The sequence below is a fragment of the Monodelphis domestica genome, chromosome 1 (genome assembly GCF_027887165.1).
Source record: "Monodelphis domestica isolate mMonDom1 chromosome 1, mMonDom1.pri, whole genome shotgun sequence".
In the NCBI taxonomy this organism is placed as follows: Eukaryota; Metazoa; Chordata; class Mammalia; order Didelphimorphia; family Didelphidae; genus Monodelphis; species Monodelphis domestica.
The window spans coordinates 357619831-357640090 of NC_077227.1; the positions used below are offsets into that span (position 1 = coordinate 357619831).

General features: G+C 34.5%; 1 protein-coding gene across 3 annotated transcripts in view; it reads left to right on the top strand.

The window, feature by feature from the left end:
- SGCD (sarcoglycan delta) overlaps nucleotides 1–20260 on the top strand; it is a 1484556-nt gene that overhangs the window by 651061 nt on the left and 813235 nt on the right. For all 3 annotated transcript variants that reach the window (XM_056821905.1, XM_056821897.1, XM_056821913.1), the window contains one exon: nucleotides 18467–18629. The gene's annotated coding sequence lies outside the window, so the exon portion shown is untranslated. The remainder of the gene's footprint in view (nucleotides 1–18466; nucleotides 18630–20260) is intronic.

Here is a 20260-nt window from a genome sequence, read left to right on the forward strand (position 1 = left end):
ATCATCTGCAAAGAGTGATACTTTGGTCTCCTCATTGTCTATTTTAATACCTTCAATTTCATTTTCTTCTCTAATTGTTACTGCTGGTGTTTCTAGTACAATGTTAACTAATAGAGGTGATAATGGGCATCCTTGTTTCACTCCTTATTTTATTGGGAAGGCTTCTACTTTATCCCCATTGCAGATGATGTTTGCTGATGGTTTTAGATATATACTGTTTATTATTTTTAGGAAAGGCCTTTCTATTCTCCTATGCTTTCTTGTGATTTCAATAGGAATGGGTGTTGTATTTTGTCAAAGGCTTTTTCTGCATCTATTGAGATAATCATATGATTTTTGTTCATTTGCTTGTTAATATGGAGAATTATGTGGATGGTCTTCCTAATATTGAACTATCCTTGTATTCCTGGTACAAAATTCCACCTGATCTTAATGAATAACCCTTGTGATCACTTGCTTTAGTCTTTTTGCTAGTATTCTGTTTAAGATTTTTGCATCTGTGTTCATTAAGGTGATTGGTCTGTAGTTTTATTTCTCTGTTTTTTGACCTGCCTGGCTTTGGAATCAGTACCATATTTGTGTCATAAAAGGAATTTGGTAGAAGTCGTTCTTTGCTTATTCTGTCAAATAGTTTGTATAATATTAGGATTAGTTGTTCTTTGAATGTTTGATAGAATTCATTTGTGAATTCATCTGGTCCTGTTGATTTTTTCTTAGTTCTTTGATGGCTTGTTCAATTTCTTTTTCCTCTGAATTCTTCTTATCTGACCTTATTGAAGACATTGAGCCAGGGAGGAGTTGATCTGTAAACCTGTCTGTGCCCTGAGGCCAAAACCTTCAGAAAGGGGAGTGGGAGATGTAAGATGGAGCGTCTTGGCTGAGACTGGGCTGCCTGCTCTGTGCTTCTCCTCCAGCTGCCTCTACACAGCCTGTGTTCTAAGTCCTGAGCCTGGCACAGCTTTGCCAGTAAGGTTCTCCCTCAGATTAGCACCCTTGCCCACCCAGAGATTCTAGGCACCACTGAAGGATTAGTGCTATAGGTAAGGGAGGGGTCCTGGGACCTTTCTTCTTCCTTTCCCTTAAACCCACATATTCTAGAATTCAGGCTTTTTTGCGGGTCATACCTTTTAAGTTGGGTCCAGGAAGAGGGTTCCCTGGCTCTGTCCTGTTGTTAGATTTGGTTTTCAGTCCCCTGGAAGCACCATATTTTTGATTTTTTTATTTTTGATTGGTGAGGAAGGATTTATAAAGGTCTGAATTTTTGCTACCTCTAACCTGCCATCTTGACAGGAAGCCCCCCTTCCCCCCATTTGGGGTTTTCTTAACAGAAATACTAGAATGCTTTGCCATTTCCTTCTTCAGCTCATTTTTACAGATGAGAAAAGTGAGGCAAATAGGTTTAAATGACTTGCACAGGTCACATAGCTGGAACTATTTAAGGATGCATTTGAACTCATTAAGATGAGTCTTCACAATTCCAAGTCTGGAACTTTATCCATTGTGCTATCTAGCTGCTAGACTTGATTATATATATATAAATATATATATATATTTATATATATGTGTGTGTGTGTGTTATATATATATATGTGTGTGTGTGTGTGTGTGTGCATAAAGGTGTGTATATATATACATGTGTGTATTTATAAGGACTTATACATACATATTCCTTGTATGCAAACACACAGATATACATATGAAAGGTAAAAATAAATAGAAAATATATGTGTAGAAAAAGAAATAAATATCTAACTCTATCCTTGTCTAGCTAACTATCTGCATTGTTTATGTGTGTGTGTGTGTGTGTGTGTGTGTGTGTGTGTGTGTGTAATGCAATGCAATTTTCTCTCAAAGTCAGTCTTGTCCTTGTTGGTATAAGCCATTTAACATTACTGAAAAACAATCAATCAAGAGCAGGGGAAAGGAACCACAGATGTAGGATATATAAGATGGAACACAAAGAATGGGAGGGATAGCTCACATACATGGGAATACCAGCCTCACAGATATGTGTATTTACTAGGTACTCAGGAAATTTGATCACTTGGTATCCAAGCTCATAATAAACAAAAAGAAAAGACCATTAGTGTTCCACCAGAGAGCATGTGGCCTCCATTACTGCTCAGTCTCTAGATCCCATAAGTATTTTATCTTCCAAGCAACCCCATATAATTTCCATGAGTGCAGTTGGGTGAGATGTAATTAATATTTTATCAGCAGTGACCTAAAGCTGCTAATGCAGATACTCATAGTTTTCACTTCAGGTAGCTGCTCTAGAAGTGATTTTTGTTGTGGCACATAGATGCCTAGAGTAGTTTACCAGAGTCACATTTGGGATTTATATCTCAGTTCTTTTCCTTATACTCTGGCCATCATTATGGCATGATATATCCCTTCACTCTCTGATTTCAAAAAGCATTCTAGTTTCTGTCCTGAGAGCCAGTGAATCTGATTGGTGAGAGCTCACCATATGTAGGAAGCTGTGCATATTCCATGATGCACTCTGGCCATTTTCATGCTATGTATGTCCTAGAGGGAATATATTCTCTCCCACCCCCTCACACCACATAAATATTTCTTGCTTGCTATGGAATGAAAAATCAAATCAATACTACTCTTCCTAGAAAGAACAATTATCTTATGACTCCACTCCCCATCCCCATGACTTCTCAAAACAAAACAAAACTCATTTCCCTAGTTACGACATATCATGTGTTCTCTTGAACTCCTTGGGGACAGGGGCTCTTTTTTATGTATTTATGTCCTCATCAATCTCCATTAATAGTAAATACTTTAAAAGTATTCATTCACTTCCTATATTAGTTTTGTGACCAAAACTTGCCTCTTCTTATCCCAGAGCCATGTTTTTTTTTTTTCATTTTTTTCTGCAAAATAGGACTCTGAATGGTTTTAGGAAAATGCTTTGTAAAATATTTAAATGTAAGCTATTATTATTCTGGGCCAGAAGCATTTTAGCTATTAGCTACAGATGACAAACAGACATCTGTGATTAATAGTTTAACATTAGGAAACATTTCAAAGAAATGTACATATTTGTATCCTGCCAGAGCTATCTGTGACCCTGGAGCTGGTAGTAAAGGCTCAGAGGGGGGAGGATCCCTCTATTTCTTTGTTCTTCTTTTTAGCTTTTTCCCTTTGAGAGACAATACAAGGTGATCTTAAGCACCAGATCTCCAGAATGAGGCAGGTAAAGCTAAACAATGGAACAGCGATACATGGCATTTTCAACTTTTGTGCAATTTATCTATCCAGTGATGTTTTTATGAATTATTTGTGATTCACTATGTAGGTTTTTAATGATAAGAATGAAGCAATCACTAACAGGCTGTTTGTGGTTAGGCTATGTGGGGAGCCTGCACAGGGGCAGGGGTTTCTCTGCTGATTTGTGGAGTTCCAAAAAAAGGGATTGGGGAAGGAGGTGTTGGGCTCCTTCTTCCCTCTTTACCTATCAGGTTAGGGATAGGAGTAGGAGGAAGAAGACAGACCAATCCAGTGCATATTACAAAAAATTCCAAGTGTGCATGTTATAAACAAATTGAGAACCTTGAATATATATATATATATATATATATATATATATATATATATATTCCTTTAAATCTACTGAGGAGTTTGATCTTAAGAAATATGGAAATCTAACATTTTTGTTTATCCTTCATAGAACTGAGGATCCAATAAATAGGTGTAAGTTCTTATGATAGGCATAACAAGTTCAAGGGCATATAAACCCAGGTCCCAATGGGATGAAATACAGAGACTTAGCCAAGACTGTTTTATTTCATCCATAAGGAAAATAGTTTTGGATGACCTGGCAATCGTGCTGAGAACAGTCTAGGGATCATAGTGGCACCCTAAAAAAGATGGGCATATATTCTTTCTCTGAATCTCACCTTCCCTCTTTCCCACACAGTTCATTTTTCATTGATTCCCTTGGTTGATTAGTTTCTCCTTACTCCTGCTCCCCTCTCCCTATGTCACAGGGAGAGTTAACTATTGCTTTTTACCTGAAGGAATGACAGCAGTGGGATTATTAGACATTGTGATGTGTGTTTAAAATAAAGGTATTTATAGGACATTGTTGAGAAAATGTTTCAATAACCATTCATCTATTCCTGAATTCAAACTTGTGTGTGTTCCTTTCTGATATAGAAAAAGAAAAGAATGGGAGGAATGGGCATAGTATGTAGGACCAAGGTACTCTGCATTCTCCAATGAGGAGAAAACACACAAATCCATGGTGATACCTGGGGTGGGAAACCTGGAGCATCACATTAGTTTGCGCTCTTAACCCAATACCTAACAATAGGCCATCTATGCAAAAAAAAGGCCACATGAGTGATAGATACAGAGTAAGTGCTTCAGCATTAAGGGAAAAGGGAAAGCTTCTAGTCCAGATTTTTCTGAAACAAAAGTGTGCCCATGCCAACAAATACACCTACTTATCATGCAAAATATATTTATATAATAGAAGGCATATAGAAGTTTATACTTAGGAATGAATGGATAGGTGGTTATTAAAATATTTTCCTGAGCATTACCCTATAAATGACTCTATTTTAAATGCTCAACCAAGATTTGTAATGTCCAATAGTCTTTTTGCTGTCATGCCTTCAGAAATAGCTATAGCTAATTTTCTTTATAACATTCCAAGGGAGGAAAAATGTTGCAAATTAGTCAATCAGGAAAACTATAAAATAAACAATTTAACTATATGAGAAGGAAGTAAGTTGGGGTTTATGGAAACCATTTATTTTTTATTTTCCTTGTTTAAAGCAAATTATTTTTCAAACCATATTGATCTAAAATTTAAATACAATGCAACTGTATTAAAAATGAAAAAAACTAGTTTGTGAATTACACAAAAACAGGTTCCTAGGTTTAGGCCTATTATAATGTATCCCTCAACTCTGTTTGGTTAAGTTGCTTCTCCTCAGCTTACAAATCTTGATGAAGCAAATGTCATCTCTCTCAAATACTATCCTTGTCTTCTTCCTTTTGCTATCAAACTTTCTGAATCACAGAATCTGAGATGGATGGGACCTTAGTGCCTATCTAAGCCAATTTTTAACTGAATAAGAATTCTTTCTTATCAAATACCAGACATGTAATTGCCCAGCCTCTGCTAAAATTATGTGGAACTCACCAACTCCAAAAGGAACTCATTCTGCTTTGGGAAAGTTCAAATTTTTATGAAATTTTCATTTAAATAAAAAAAACTAATTTATCTTTTTTTTAAAAATACTGCCCATTAACTTTGGTTCTTCCCACTAGGATTAAGCAGAATACGCCACATTCTTCTTTCACATTATATATATATATATATATATATATATATATACATATACATATATATATTTAATGATGCTTCATCTTTTTTGTTTTAACTTTTTAAAATGTTTTATTTTTGTCTCCTAATTATATACCATCATAATTCCTTGGTTTTCTAAATTAAACATTATTTTATTTCAATGAACAAGTATTTTTCTCACTCTCCTGTCCCTCCCTTCTCCCCAAAATAAAAAATATATATATTTGTAAAAATAAGCATAAACATAGTGCCATATTGTCTACCTGTGTCTCCTAAGCTAATTTTTTGTCTGTTATCTCTGTTTTAGAAGGCTGGTAAGATTTTTCATCTTTAGTTCAGTTGTTTGTCATTAATTAATCAGCATTCTTTTTTCTTTTAAAAAGTGTATTTATTTATTTAGGAGGTTTTTTCACGTGATCCATGATTAATAATTTTCCCCACCACTCTTCCCTCCCTGATCTCAGAGCTGACAAGCAATCCACTGGGTTATACATGTATCATCATCCAAAACCTATTTACATATTATTCATATTTGCAATAAGAGTGATCTTTTAATGCAGATATCCCAATCATATCCCATTGAACCACATGATCTATTGTATGGTTTTCTTCTGCTTTTCTTCTCCCACAGTTCTTTCTCTGGATATGGATAGTCTTCTTTCTCATGAGTCCTTCCAGATTGACCTGGATCGATGCATTGTTGCTAGTAGAAAAGTCCATTACATTCGATTGTGCAATAATGTATGTCTTTTCTTACAATGTTCTCCTGGTTCTGCTCATTTCACTCTGCATCAATTCCTGGAGGTCTTTCTAGTTCACATAGAAATCCTCCAGTTCATCATTCCTTTCAGCACAATAGTATTCCCTCACTATCAGATATCCCAATTTGTTCAGCTATTTCCCATTTGATTTTCATCCCCCCATTTTCCAATTTTTTGCCACCACAGAGAGTGTGGCTATAAATATTTTTGTGCAAGTAGTTTTCCTTATTATGACTTTGGGGTACAAACCCAGCAGTGGTATGGCTGGATCAAAGGGCAGACAGTCTTTTAAAGGACTTTGAGCATAGTTCCAAATTGCCTGCCAAAATGATTGGACCAATTCACAACTCCATCAGCAATGTATTTAGTGTCCTAGTTTTGCCACATCCCTTCTAATATTTATCACTTTCCTTTGTTGCTGTATTTGCCAATCTGCTAGGTGCAAGGTGGTACCTCAGCATTCTTTTGATTTGCATTTTTCTAATTAAGAAGGATTTAGAACACTTTTTCACATGATAATTGGTAGTTATGATTTCTTCATCTGATAACTGCCTATTTATGTCCCTTGACAATTTGTCAATAGGGGAATGGTTTAATCTTGTGTAGATTTGACTTAGTTCCTTATATATTTGGGAAACTAAACCTTTGTCATAGAATTTTGTTATAAAGATTTTTTCCAGTTTATTTCTTTTCTCCTAATTTTGGTTACATTGGTTTTGTTTGAACAAAAATAGTCATTCATTTTTACATATTATAATATTCTCTATCTCTTGCTTGATCTTAAATTCATCCCTTTCCCACAATTCTTACAGGTATACTATTCCATGTTGAGCTAATTTAATTAAGATTTCACTCTTTATCTTTAAGTCATTTACCCATTTTTTAATTTATCTTGGTATAGGGTGTGAGATGCTGATCTAGATTTTGCCCATACTGTTTTCCAATTTCCCAGCAGTTTTTGCCAAATAGTGAGTTCTTGTCACATAACCTATAATATTCATGTTTATCAAACACTAACTTGCTGAAGTCATTTGCCCCCAATCTATTCCTTTGATCTACCCTTTGGTCTCTTAGCCAGTACCATATTGTTTTGATGAATACTCCTTTTTAGTACAGTTTAAGATCTAATACTGCTAGGTCCCCATCCTTCACATTTTTTCCCATTATTTCCTTAGATAGTCTTGATCCTTTGTTCTTCCAGATGAGCTTTATTATATATTTTTTCTAATTCCAAAAAAAAGTATTTTGGTAGTTTGATAGGTATGGCACTGAATAAGTAAATTAATTTGGGTAATTTTGTCATTTTCATTATATTATCTCATTCTACTCCTGAGGAATTGTTTTTCCAATTATTTATATCCGGTTTCAATTGTGTGACAAGTGCTTTGTAGTTGTAATCATATAATTCCTGTGTATGTTTTGGTAGATAGATTCCTAATATTTTATATTGTCTGGAGTGATTTTATTTATTTTCATTTTTCAATTTAATTTAATCAATTTAGAATATTTTTCCATGGTTACATTATTCATGTTCTTTCTCTCCCCTCATCTCTCTCCCCCACCCATAGCCAATGAGCAATTCCATTGGGTTTTACATGTATCATTGATCAAGACCTATTTCCAAGTTATTAATATTTGCATTAAAGTAATCATTTAATGTCAACATCCCCAATAATATCCCCTTCAAAAATGTGACAAAGCAGTTGTTTTTCTTCTGCATTTCTACTCCCATAGTTTTTTTTTTTCCTCTGGATGGATAGCATTCATTATCATAAGTCCCTCAAAACTATCCTGGATCATTGCATTGCTGCTAGTAGAGAAGTCTATTATGTTCAACTGTGGGACAGTGTATCAGTGAATCTCTGTATACAATGTTCACCTGGTTCTGCTCCTTTTTCTGGTGGTCTTTCAAGTTCACATGAATTGCTCCAGTTCATTATTCTTTCAGGGCAATAGTATTCAATCACCATCAGATACCAGATTTGTTCAGCTTTTCCCCAATCAAGGGACAGCTCCTCATTTTCCAAATTTTTGGCACCACAAAGAGCATGACTATCACTATTTTTGTACAAGTATTTTTCCTTATTATATCTTTGGGGTACAAACCTAGCAGTGGTGTGGTTGTATCAAAAAGCAATAAGTCTTTTAAAGCCCTTTGGGCATAGTTCCAAATTGCCTTCCAGAATAGTTGGATCAATTCACAACTCCACCAGCAATGCATTAGTGTCCCAATTTTGCCACATCCCCTCCAACATTTACTACTTTCTTTTGCTGCCATATTGGTCAATCTTCTAGGTGTGTGGTGCTACCTCGGTGTTGTTTTGATTTGCATTTCTCTAATTATGAGAGATTTAAAATCCATTTATGTGCTTATTGATATTTTTGATTTCTTTATCTGAAAACTGCCTATTTGTGTCCTTTGCCCATTTATCAATTGGGGAAAGCCTTGATTTTTTTTGTACAATTGACTTAGTTCTTTAAAAATTTGAGAAATTTGTCAGAGGTTTTTGTTATAAATTTTTTCCCAATTCAATTTGTTACTTACCTCCTAATGTTGGTTACATTGATTTTGTTTGTACAAAACCTTTTCGATTTAATATAATCAAAATTATTCATTTTATATTTTGTAATATTCTCTAACTCTTGCTTGGTCTTAAATTTTTTCTTTCCCATATATCTGGCAGGTATACTCTTCTATGTTCACCTAATTTACTTATAATTTCATTCTTTATGTTTAAGTCATTTATCCATTCTGAATTTATCTTGGCATAGATTGTAAGATGTTGATCTAAACCTAATGTCTATCATACGGTTTTCTAATTTTCCCAGGAGTTTTTTTTTAAATAGAGGGTTTTTGTCACATAAGCTGGGATCTTTGGGTTTACACTATCTTGCTGACTTTATCTAATCCAAGTCTATTCCATTGATCCTTCCTTCTGTCTCTTAACCAATGCCATATTGTTTTGATGATCACTGCTTTATAATACAGTTTAAGATTTGGTACTAGTACACCCCCATCCTTCAATTTTTTCCCAGTTCGTTCCCTTGATATTCTTGATATTTTTTTCTTCTAAACCAGTGGTTCTCAACCTCTCAATTTCTAGCAATGAGAATACATAATGTATATCAGGTATTTACATTCCAAATCATAACTATAGCAAAATTACAGTTTTGAAGTAGACACCAAAATAATTTTTTGATTTGGGGTCACTGCAACATGAGGAATTGCATTCCAGGGTCATGGCATTATAAAGGTTGAGAAAGGTGAGTGACTTAAATATAAAGATGGAAACCATAAGTAAATTGGGTAAACACAGAATAGTATACATGTCAGACCTTTGGGAGGGGAAAGACTTTAAAACCAAGCAAGACATAGAAAGAATCACAAAATATAAAATAAATAATTTTGACTATATCAAATTAAAAAGCTTTTGCACAAACAAAACCAATGTAACTAAAATCAGAAGGGAAACAACAAACTGGGAAAAAATCTTCATAGAAACCTCTGACAAAGGCTTAATTACTCAAATTTATAAAGAGCTAAATCAACTATACAAAAAATCAAGCCATTCTCCAATTGATAAATGGGCAAGGGACATGGATAGGCAGTTCTCAGATAAAGAAATCAAAACTATTAATAAGCACATGAAGAAGTGTTCTAAATCTCTTATAATCAGAGAGATGCAAATCAAAACAACTCTGAGGTATCACCTCACACCAAGCAGATTGGCTAACATGATAGCAAAGGAAAGTAATGAATGCTGGAGGGGATGTGGCGAAGTAAGGACATTAATTCATTGCTGGTAGAGTTGTGAATTGATCCAACCATTCTGGAGGGCAATTTGGAACTATGCCCAAAGGGCGACAAAAGAATATCTACCCTTTGATCCAGCCATAGCACTGCTGGGTCTGTACCCCAAAGAGATAATGGACAAAAAGATTTGTACAAAAATATTCATATCTGTGCTCTTTGTGGTGGCCAGAAACTGGAAAACGAGGGGATGCCCATCAATTGGGGAATGGCTGAGCAAATTGTGGTATATGTTGGTGATGGAATACTATTGTGCTAAAAGGAATAATAAAGTGGAGGAGTTCCATGGAGACTGGAACAACCTCCAGGAAGTGATGCAGAGCGAGAGGAATAGAAACAGGAGAACATTGTACACAGAGACTAATACACCGGTATAATCGAACGTAATGGACTTCTCCATCAGTGGCAGTGTAATGTCCCTGAACAATTTGCAGGGATCTAGGAGAAAAAAAACACCATTCATAAGCAGAGGACAAACTGTGGAAGTAGAAACACCGAGGAAAAGCAACTGCCTGAATACAGCGGTTGAGGGGACATGACAGAGGAGAGACTCTAAATGAACACTCTAATGCAAATATTATCAACATAGCAATGGGTTCAAATCAAGAAAACATGTAATGCCCAGTGGATTTACGCGTCGGCTATGGGGGTGGGGGGAAGGAAAAGAAAATGATCGATGTCTTTAATGAATAATGCTTGGAAATGATCAAATAAAATATTTAAAAAAAAAGAAAGGTTGAGAACCACTTGGTTCTTGGTTCTCTAAACCAACTTTGTTATAATTTTTTTTCCTAATTCAATAAAAGTTTCTTGGTAGTTTGACACTGTAAGACACTTTGTAGTATGGCACTGAATAAGTAAATTAATTTAGGTAGGATAATAATTTTTATTATATTAGCTCATCCTACCCATGAACAATTAATGCTTTTCCAATTATTTAGATTTGGTTTTAATTGTGTGTAACGTGTTTTGTAATTGTATTCATATAGTTCCTGTGTTTGTTTCAGCAGATAGATTCCCAAATACTATACATTTTCTAGAGTGATTTTAAATGGAATTTCTCTTTCTAACTCTTGATGCTAAGTTGTGTTGGAAATATATACAGAAATGCTGATGATTTACATGGGTTTATTTTGTACCCTGCAGCTTTGCTAAAGTTGTTAATTTTTTCCACTAACTTTTTAGATGATTCTCTAGGATTCTTTAAGTAAATCATCATATCATCTGCAGAGTAATAGTTTAGTCTCTTCATTGCCTACATTAATCCCTTCTGTTTCTTTTTCTTCTCTAATTGCGACTGCTAGTGTTTCTAGTAAAATGTTTAATAATAGAGGTGACAATGTGCATCCTTGCTTCACTTCTGATGTTATCAGGAATGCTTCTAATTTATCCCCATTGAAGATGATGTTTGCTGATGGTTTTAAATATATACTGTTTGTTATTTTTAGGAAAGTTCCATCTATTCCTATACTTTCTAGTTTTTTTTAATTGGAATGAGCATTGTGTTTTATCAAAGGCTTTTTCTGCTTTAATTGAGATAATCATGATTTCTGTTTGTTTGGATTATTGATATGATCAATTATTTGGACATTTTCCTGATATTAAACCAGTCTTTAATTCCTGTTATAAATCCCATCTGGTCATAATTAATAATCCTTGTGATAACTTTCTGGAGTCTTTTTGCTACTATTCTATTTCAGATTTTTGCATCTATGTTAATTGAGGAGATTAATTAATCAGAATTCTTAAGAGTTTGAAAGTTGTTTGTATGTTTTTCTTTCTTTATTTTTAGCATATAAATTATTATATTGTTTCTGGTAGTTAAGACTAACAATTTTTCCTTTGACATCCAATAGTGATTGCATTAGATTTTGAGATACAAGGAACATACACAAAACTTCACAGTAACTTAATATGACTACAGAGTTATAGATACTATAGAAATCATTTTTCAGGAATATTCATATAAGCAATGTACAAGAATGCAAATGCACTCCTATTTTACTTCTATCCAAAGTACCTATTTTTACCCCTTTCATGAAAAAAGGAGCAAATACATGTAGCTAATTCTCAGGTCAACAGGTCAGCTTAGACCTCTGACCTTTCCTTCATGGTTCATAGATTTTAGGATGTTTTGATTTTTTTATGCTGAATGAGACTTGAATATTTCAAATTAAGATAATTGAATTCTAACTTCCTTGAATATTTCAGTTATGAGTAGAGAAAATGAATTGAAACAAATCATTTAGTAGAATTTCTTAAGACTTTGAGCTTATGTCTATAGATTTTCATTATTCTAGCACTTGCTATGTCATATATCCATCCTCTGCCAGATGAAGAAACTGAGCTGATCAGCATGTGTCAATGATCTGATGTCCAACACCAATAATCTTTTCTCATTCTTAATCTTTCTTTATGACCCTGTAGTATGATTCTGTTGACTAGCCCCCTTCCTTGAACCTATCTCCTCTGTCACACATCAAACCCCAAGTGAGAGATGTCATTCCTCCTTCCCTCAATGTTACCCCTATCTTGAATGTATACTAAATGATCTGTTGCCATGAAATGGAATCCAGAATTTCTTTTCTGCTAGGACCCTCAAGTCTATTGCCACTTCCCAGTTCTTGCAGGAATATCTATGTCCTCTGAACTGACAAGTGACATAGCTAACTATATTTTTTCTTGCAAGATGAAGGAAAAATGGAGGATATCCAAGTTTATCATCTCCTTTGCCCTTACATCCTAAGGTCCTCCAGGCCTTTCTGTCTAACCTATATCCATGGCTCTGTACTCCTGGATACTGCCATCTGACATGTCAATAAACCCTAAAGGACCTTACACCTTACCATATCCTACATGGATACATCAATGGGACTTCCAGCCTTTATATCAACTCTACAGCTAAAATCTCATAAATGTGTTGTCTTTTCCTATTAGAGGGAGGACTTCTTCTGAGTAGATTCTCTCTCACTTTTATAGTTGTATCTCCAGCACTTGCTACATTTCATGGCACAAAGTAAACACTTAAATAATTTTCTTATTCACTTATTCATTCCTATTTATTCTTTTGCTGATATACAATTCTTCTTCTGTTTATTTTTTGTCACTGACTCCCATTTCCTCTATAATTTGCTTAAAACAAGCATTTTCCCAAGACTATCCTCAGCCATCTTTTCTTATTTCTATGTAAACACTACTTTTATCATCTCATCTATTTCCAAATCATTAAGAATTCCCTCTATCCAAGTCATTCCAAAATTCCTCTATCTTTCTATTTCCAATCTTTCTCTTGATTTCTAAATCTCTAATTCTAACTACTGAATTATCTCACTAATCCCTCAAATTCAACAGATTTAAAACCAAGCTTAAAATTTTTACTTCCAGCCCTTTTATTCTCCTAATATTACCCTATCTCTTTTACGGAGATCATCATTTTTCTAATAATATGAGGTACAATATTTTGTTTTCCTTTTTTACCATTAGCTGTTTCATGTGAGGAATAAAAGTTATTTTTGTATTCATATTTGATATTTAGATGGTCATCCAAAGCAGTGGTGATATCTCACATTCTTAGAAAATGAATATGAATCTTTTGTTTTACACAAATACTTATTTCCTTTTTCTGTAATTAACTGCTCTTTATAAAAAGCACCTTAAAGCTACACTATACATTATATTAATCTATGGGAGTTCCAATCCTGTGATTTTTCTAGTCACCCTAGCCTAAAACCTTGATGTCATTTCTAATTTTGCCTTCTTCCCTCCCTTGTGAAATTAGTAGATATTTCCTTGATTTTTCTTTATTAATATCTCATATCTTTCCCAATTTTTAAATTTTTTTAACTTCTTGGGGCATGAGAGTTGTTACAATCATGGGGATGAAGAAAGATTGCTCTGGGGAAGGTAGCATTTGAGTTAGACTTTAAAGCATGAGTAGAAATTCCTCAGGTGAAAGATAGGAAAGGAGAACATTTCAGACATGAGGAAGAAAAAAAACAAAGACAAAGAATCATAAGGACACACTGCATAGTGAGGGAACAGAATATCATCCAGTTTGTCTGCATGAGCTCAAAAGATATTCTAGAGATGGAATAGACAAGGATCTGACCATTGAAGAGATAGGATTTGTGATAGAAAGAGACAGAGAGGTAGGCTTGAAATAAGGATAAACTGAGTTCAAATCCTGACTCTATTTTAATTTCTTTATTAGTAAAAAGAGGGATTTAGGTTTATTAAAATAGGTTTTAATGTCCCTTCCACTTTAAATCCTTGATTTTATAGTCTAAAGATGGAGAAAAGAGATTATTTGTGAATGATTGCACTATTGATAGGAAGAGAAAAGTTGGGAAACACAAATTTAAGGAGAAAGATAATGGCCTTACTTATAAATATATTGAGTTTGAGATGCTGATTTTTTTTTAGGAAGTTGGAGGTGTGGGATTGAAGCTCAAAAGAAGGTCAGAACTAGAGATAGATGGATTGGGGATCATTTGCATGAGATGAGACTGGAAACTGTGGAAGTGAATGCTGTCGTCACGAGAACGATTATAAATTCTCTTGTCAAAAAGAACTGAATGTTAAGGGTAGAGTGGAATGAACATAAGACCTTTGTGGAAAGACTGCTTTAAGGAAGTAGAAAGACTATCCCATCAGGACCAGCCTAAGAGATAGAGAAGGAACTTTTTAGTGAGGTAGGAGAACCAGGATTCCATATTCCTCAGTCTGGATTTCAGAATCCTCTGTAAACTAAAATCAATATAGTTTTACTGTTTTATTTCACACTACTCTCTTTCAAACCCCTTTAACTTCACACTCTTCTATTGTTACTTCTATCACCTTTCTCTCTAAACCAGAGCACTTATAATTAATTGTTCAACTTATGCAACTATATGTTTTCATAATTTACAAAAAAAAAATGGAAGACTAACTTTTACATGGTAGTACCAACTTTGTCTATTGAAATTAATCTGAGTTTTATTGCCATGTAATAAAATCTTCATTTTCATAGTTGTAAGCATTGTTTATATTGTTCATTTGAATCTATTACCTTATTCTGAATCACTTCATACAATTTCTGTCATATCTATTTAAATTTTAAAAATCTCTTACACCCTACAAATTCTTCCTGTTTTACTTCTCTTCTTCTGTCAGATATCTCCAGATTTGGTAACATTGGCTGTGAGGAAATGGAGGAAAGGGGGAGAGGAAGGAAGATTTAGCTTGGCACAGAGGTCTTAACTCCACTTTACAGTATATGGAACTACTCCTGTTTGTGTAGTCACCAGGAGATTGAGATCCATGACTATTAGACTCCATCTTCCTTGTGTTCTCCTTCAATTCAAGTTCTTTAATCAACCATCTTTTTCCATTTTTTTCTTTCTATGTTTCTCTCTCCTCTATCTCTCTTCCCCTTCTCTCCCTCCTGCTGCCTTCCGTCTTCTCCTTTCACCAAAAAGTCTTTTTTTAAAGGGTTGCAAACAAACTAGCCACTGGAGGGGTATGGTATACATGCTTCTGCCAGTCTTCTTGTTAATTGTTGTCTCATGAAAATGTCAAATTTTCCCTAAGCCTTGAAGTCTAGCCTTGCATGCTAACAGCTTCAAGATTAGCATTCTGTGAGTCTTAGGCTATGGGTGAGTTAAGATTTATGTGTTTATCTCAACAATTTACCCTTTCACGTTATGTTCAGTTTTTTAGTGTATAGTAAATACACTAGTAAATAATTAGTAAATAGTAAATAATAATTTAGTAAATAGTAGATAGTAAATAATAGTAGATAGTAAATAATTCCATATTTGTAAGTTTTAGAGGTATATATATACATATGTGAAACATGGCTAATCTACTGACAGAGACATTGCAATAGTTACAGAATATGCCTAAGAGAAATAATGTGCATGTGTACATACACACATATCCACACACACACATACACAAACTAAGGAAATGAAGCTACTTGATTCACATAGGAGTAGGAGATGTGACCTGCCTGTTAAGCAGTCAGGAGTATACTGGTATTAATATGAGATTCCCTCAGCTCTTGCTAGTGTGTTGGAGAACTTGAAAATATCCTATCTGTCTCCTATAATGGAGGTAGGTCATAGCTCCAACTCCCACTGCTCTCAATTGCTAAACTTTTCATCGGGCTACCATCCTAAGTCAACCTACACGTAACACCAATTAGTCTAGACAGATTAAACCTACAGCCCTAAGAGTGAGCTCTGGGAACCAAAGAATTGCTTCCCAAAAGGGGAATGGAATGTCTTTTAATCTTCCAGTGATATTTTAGAACTTCTGGATCCCTTTAGTGGTATATAAGAATCAGTGGTAGTGATGTTGCTCATGGCAGAAATGGTGTGGGGTGACTTTTACATGGGTAGTGCTATGCAATTAGCAGTTCCTACTAAGTCCAGTCACTTTATCAGATCTGAATAGAATCTTGGAGAACATTTAGTATAATGTGTACATATTGCAGTTAAGGAACTTCAAGTTTAAGGAAGGAAAATATTTGGCTGTTTAATAGTATCACTAGGATTAGAACTCAGGCCTCCTACCTCTTAAACTGGATTCTTTTCACTTCATCATCATTTCGTGCTCTCCTAATGTTTCCCAATTTGACAGTATGAAATATACTCACCTTATTTGTAGAATGAAATCTTCACATGAAGCACAATCCTATTTATTATAAGCATTAGTCTAGGACTATTATCTCACTTGTCTCCATTTTTGCAATAACTTCCTAATTGTTTTCTTGCCTTTACTCTCCACATTATTTAACCTACCCTTCTTAAAATTCTTGATTATTTTATTTCTTTTATATTTTCTATGGTCTGTTCCTCTGCCAAATTATCCCATTTGCTTACTAAGCAACTTCCAGACTCTATACCTAATTTGGGAAGTATTTTCTGATCTTGGTCACTTAGGAATGGCTTTTTTACCCAATAGTCTTACAAAAAGTTCATTTCATACTTTCCTACTTTAAAAAAATCATACTTGAGAGTTATCTGTGAATGTGACAAATCTATCTGACTGTTTCACGACAGCAAGGACCCTGTATCACTGAAGCTATGTCTTCCCTAACATGAAGCATAACACTGTAGAAGGAGTTGCTAAATATTACTGAATTACATTGAATTTGTAGAATGAATTTATTCATTGTGTCTTAGGCTAGTAGAGGAAGAATACCCTGTCATGTTCAAGAGGAAAAACAGATATTCCTTTATGTAGCAGGTCATAAATTTATGAAATTCAATCTCCCATGGGGCTATATAAGTTGAAAATAGGAATAATTTCAAAAAAGATTTAGTTAAATTCTGAATAATAGAAACGGTGAATTATTCGAAGGCAGCAGAGTTTTAAAATTAGTTATCTAACCTTTGAGTCAAAATCAGGGAAGATACCATTGTCTTCCCACTATAGATCTTTTTTTCCCCTTGTCTAGGACAGAATTCTAGGGCCATTTGACCACTGAGGTGCCTCTGGAAGGCAATACTTCTAAGTTTAAGAAAAAAAAATTAAGAGATATGTGGAACAAAGAAAAGAAAGATAGAATTAGAGTCAAGAGCGATCTGGGTTAGGATTCTACAAGGGTTGTATTACCATTGGTAAGTCACTTTACATTTACAAGTCTTACTTTCTTCATCTGTAAAATGGATAAAGCAATGGGGTAGCTAGGTGGTTCAATGGATTCAGTCAGGCCTAGAGTTGGGTCCATTGCCTTGCCCTTACTCTTTGTCTGCCTGAGAGCCAATACACAGTATTGATTCTAAGAGGGAAGGGAAGGATCATAGAAAAAAGAAAACAATACTTCACAGGGTTGCTGTGAGCATCAAAGGGTATGTCTATAAAATGTTTTAAATTACAGAACTATTTATATTGTAATTGCTATTAGTAGCATTCTTATTTTTTAAAACTATGGTGAATCTGGGAGACAGAAGAGAATTAAAAGAATAAACTAGTTATTCTAAGGGCAAAGAATTTTTAATTCATTCCATTGATTCATTTTAGATTGATTTTGAATAGACTTCTTTTGTATAAGGAATATAAACATTTTGTCACTAATATAAATATGTTTTTTTGCATGCCCATTAACACCTATGACAAAGCAGTACTATCTGAATGAAAGAATAATGAACTAGAAGGAAAAAAATCTGGGTTTCAGTCTCAGTTCCAACTCTGTGGCTTTAGGCTAGTCACTTAACTTCAATCATCCTCAGTTTCTTCTGTAAAATAGGGTTAATGATAAATGCAATGCCTACTTCATGCAGTGGCTTTAAGGAAAGCATTCTGTAAACTGCACAGAGCTCTAGAAGAGAGATCTCTTATTAATACCATGCTAGACACATTTGAAGTACTAAATTGGTATTCATTAATTGATCCATCACCAGTGGCATCCTTGGATCAGCTGTGAAATGTTTAATTTTATTTCTGAATTATTTGTATGCCAATCAGCAGTTCGTATGTTCTACTGGTTGTCTGGGAAACTGATGGTTCAGGATTTTAATAGCCATTTTTCTTTCTTTTATCAAATTATGAATGGCCTCCTTTATGCAATGGCTTTTGAAGAACTGGACGAAGCTGTGCCATCTTCAGGGACGTGTAAAGAGCTGGATTGGAACCTCTATAGAGCTTTAAAGTGACTGTTATTTGTTGGAGGCCTGAGGAAATCATATTAACCCCGATGTCCTGAAACTCATGTCCAAAGTTCAAAACTATCAGAACTGCTAAGGTATGTACCTTTCCTTTGTTTTCTTTGGGATTCATTTCTTTGAATGTTTAATCTTTCTGCCCAAAAGCTATATTCACACAGTGAACTGGAAGCTTACTGTGCCCCTTAGGGTCAGCAATCCTTCCTTTGCTATCTCTGGACTCTCAATTATTATTATTGGTGGTGGTGGTGGTGTTTTTGATACTGTTTTTAAAATTGAGATTGTAAAGGTGGAAAGAAGGAACATTTAAGCCATGGGGAAGATGAGATCTGTGTATATTGCTAGTAGCAAGCATCTCCTAAGGCATAAAGTACCTTGGAAATGTGAAAGGAGATAAGGACTTGGCTCCAATATAGATTTTTAATCTGTTCTTATGACATTAGCGACCTCTCATATATTACCTACTTCTGCAAGTGTGATGTCCAGAGCTTGCAAAAATCAAATTAGTTATAGCCACAGGCCAATTTACCTTTTGTCTTGGGCATTTCCCGGTTGCTGGCTGAAATGAAATTTATGCTTTTTGTTGCTTTCAGGTGGAGCTGGCCTTTGATGGTGAAGTGCTTGCATTATTATAGCACTTTTGAAATCCCCCAAATGTCAATACAGAAATAATTTAACACAGATGCTCATATAACTCATAGAACCTCTCACTGAGAGCTGAGCGTGGTAGAGTAGGGGAGGGATAACCGGTCAGAAAACATTTTCTTCAACCAATTCACCTCCCTTTCTTCTATTGAACTTATGTCCTGAGAAGTAAGACAATATTTCTTGATGTGTTGAAAAATGGACATTACTTCAAGTATTAATACTGAAAACTCAGTTTCAGTTCATATTTCCTTTGTCTAAAAAATTAGTAAAAAATATTACCAGGTTCCATTTATCTTTACTTCAGCGTTTCAAAGGATCAACTGATAGTCTTTTTGTAGTGATGTTTTGCTTTTGGTTTTTTACTATAGGTAATCTTGTACAGTACTTACATATCAGATACATGTATAACACTGATGGCTTGTGTATGTTCAAAATCTGTCTAGCTTAAGAAGCTCTTCTAATATTTGCATTCCTTTAGGATTAGCTTTTAGAAACCAGGATCACTTCATACATCATAATGAAACATTGACCAATGTCTTTATGGAGATCCATTCATTATCTTTCATACATGAAAAGCATTTAGGTTTATTAACTTAAAATGTAAAATTGCTATGTAGTTTCCTATTCCAAAACTATGGATTTCAAATGAAAACTTTTAAAGGCTTTCTCTAATTCCCCCTCTTTAAAACCTAGAGGAGGTAATTGATACTGCATAGAATTATTTTGAATGCAGGAATGGAAGGATGATGGATAGATAGAATTTGGCACATTTATAATGATTCAAAAGATTAGAAACCTAAATTCCATGAAGAAAATTTTGCTTAACTCGGTTGCCGAAGCATACATAATCTAAATATCCCAACTTCTTCTAATTTCACTCTCCATTTTCTCAGTACAAAAGTATGTTTTCTTTAGATTTCTCCAGGGAAGGGACACAGGGAAGGATGTCTATCCTTTATGAAATTAGGATGCTTACTATTACTACTATTATTTACTATTGTTCTATTGATGCTAGGTAGCACATTATGAGAAAAGTATGTAAAGAGAGAAGGAAGGAGGGAGA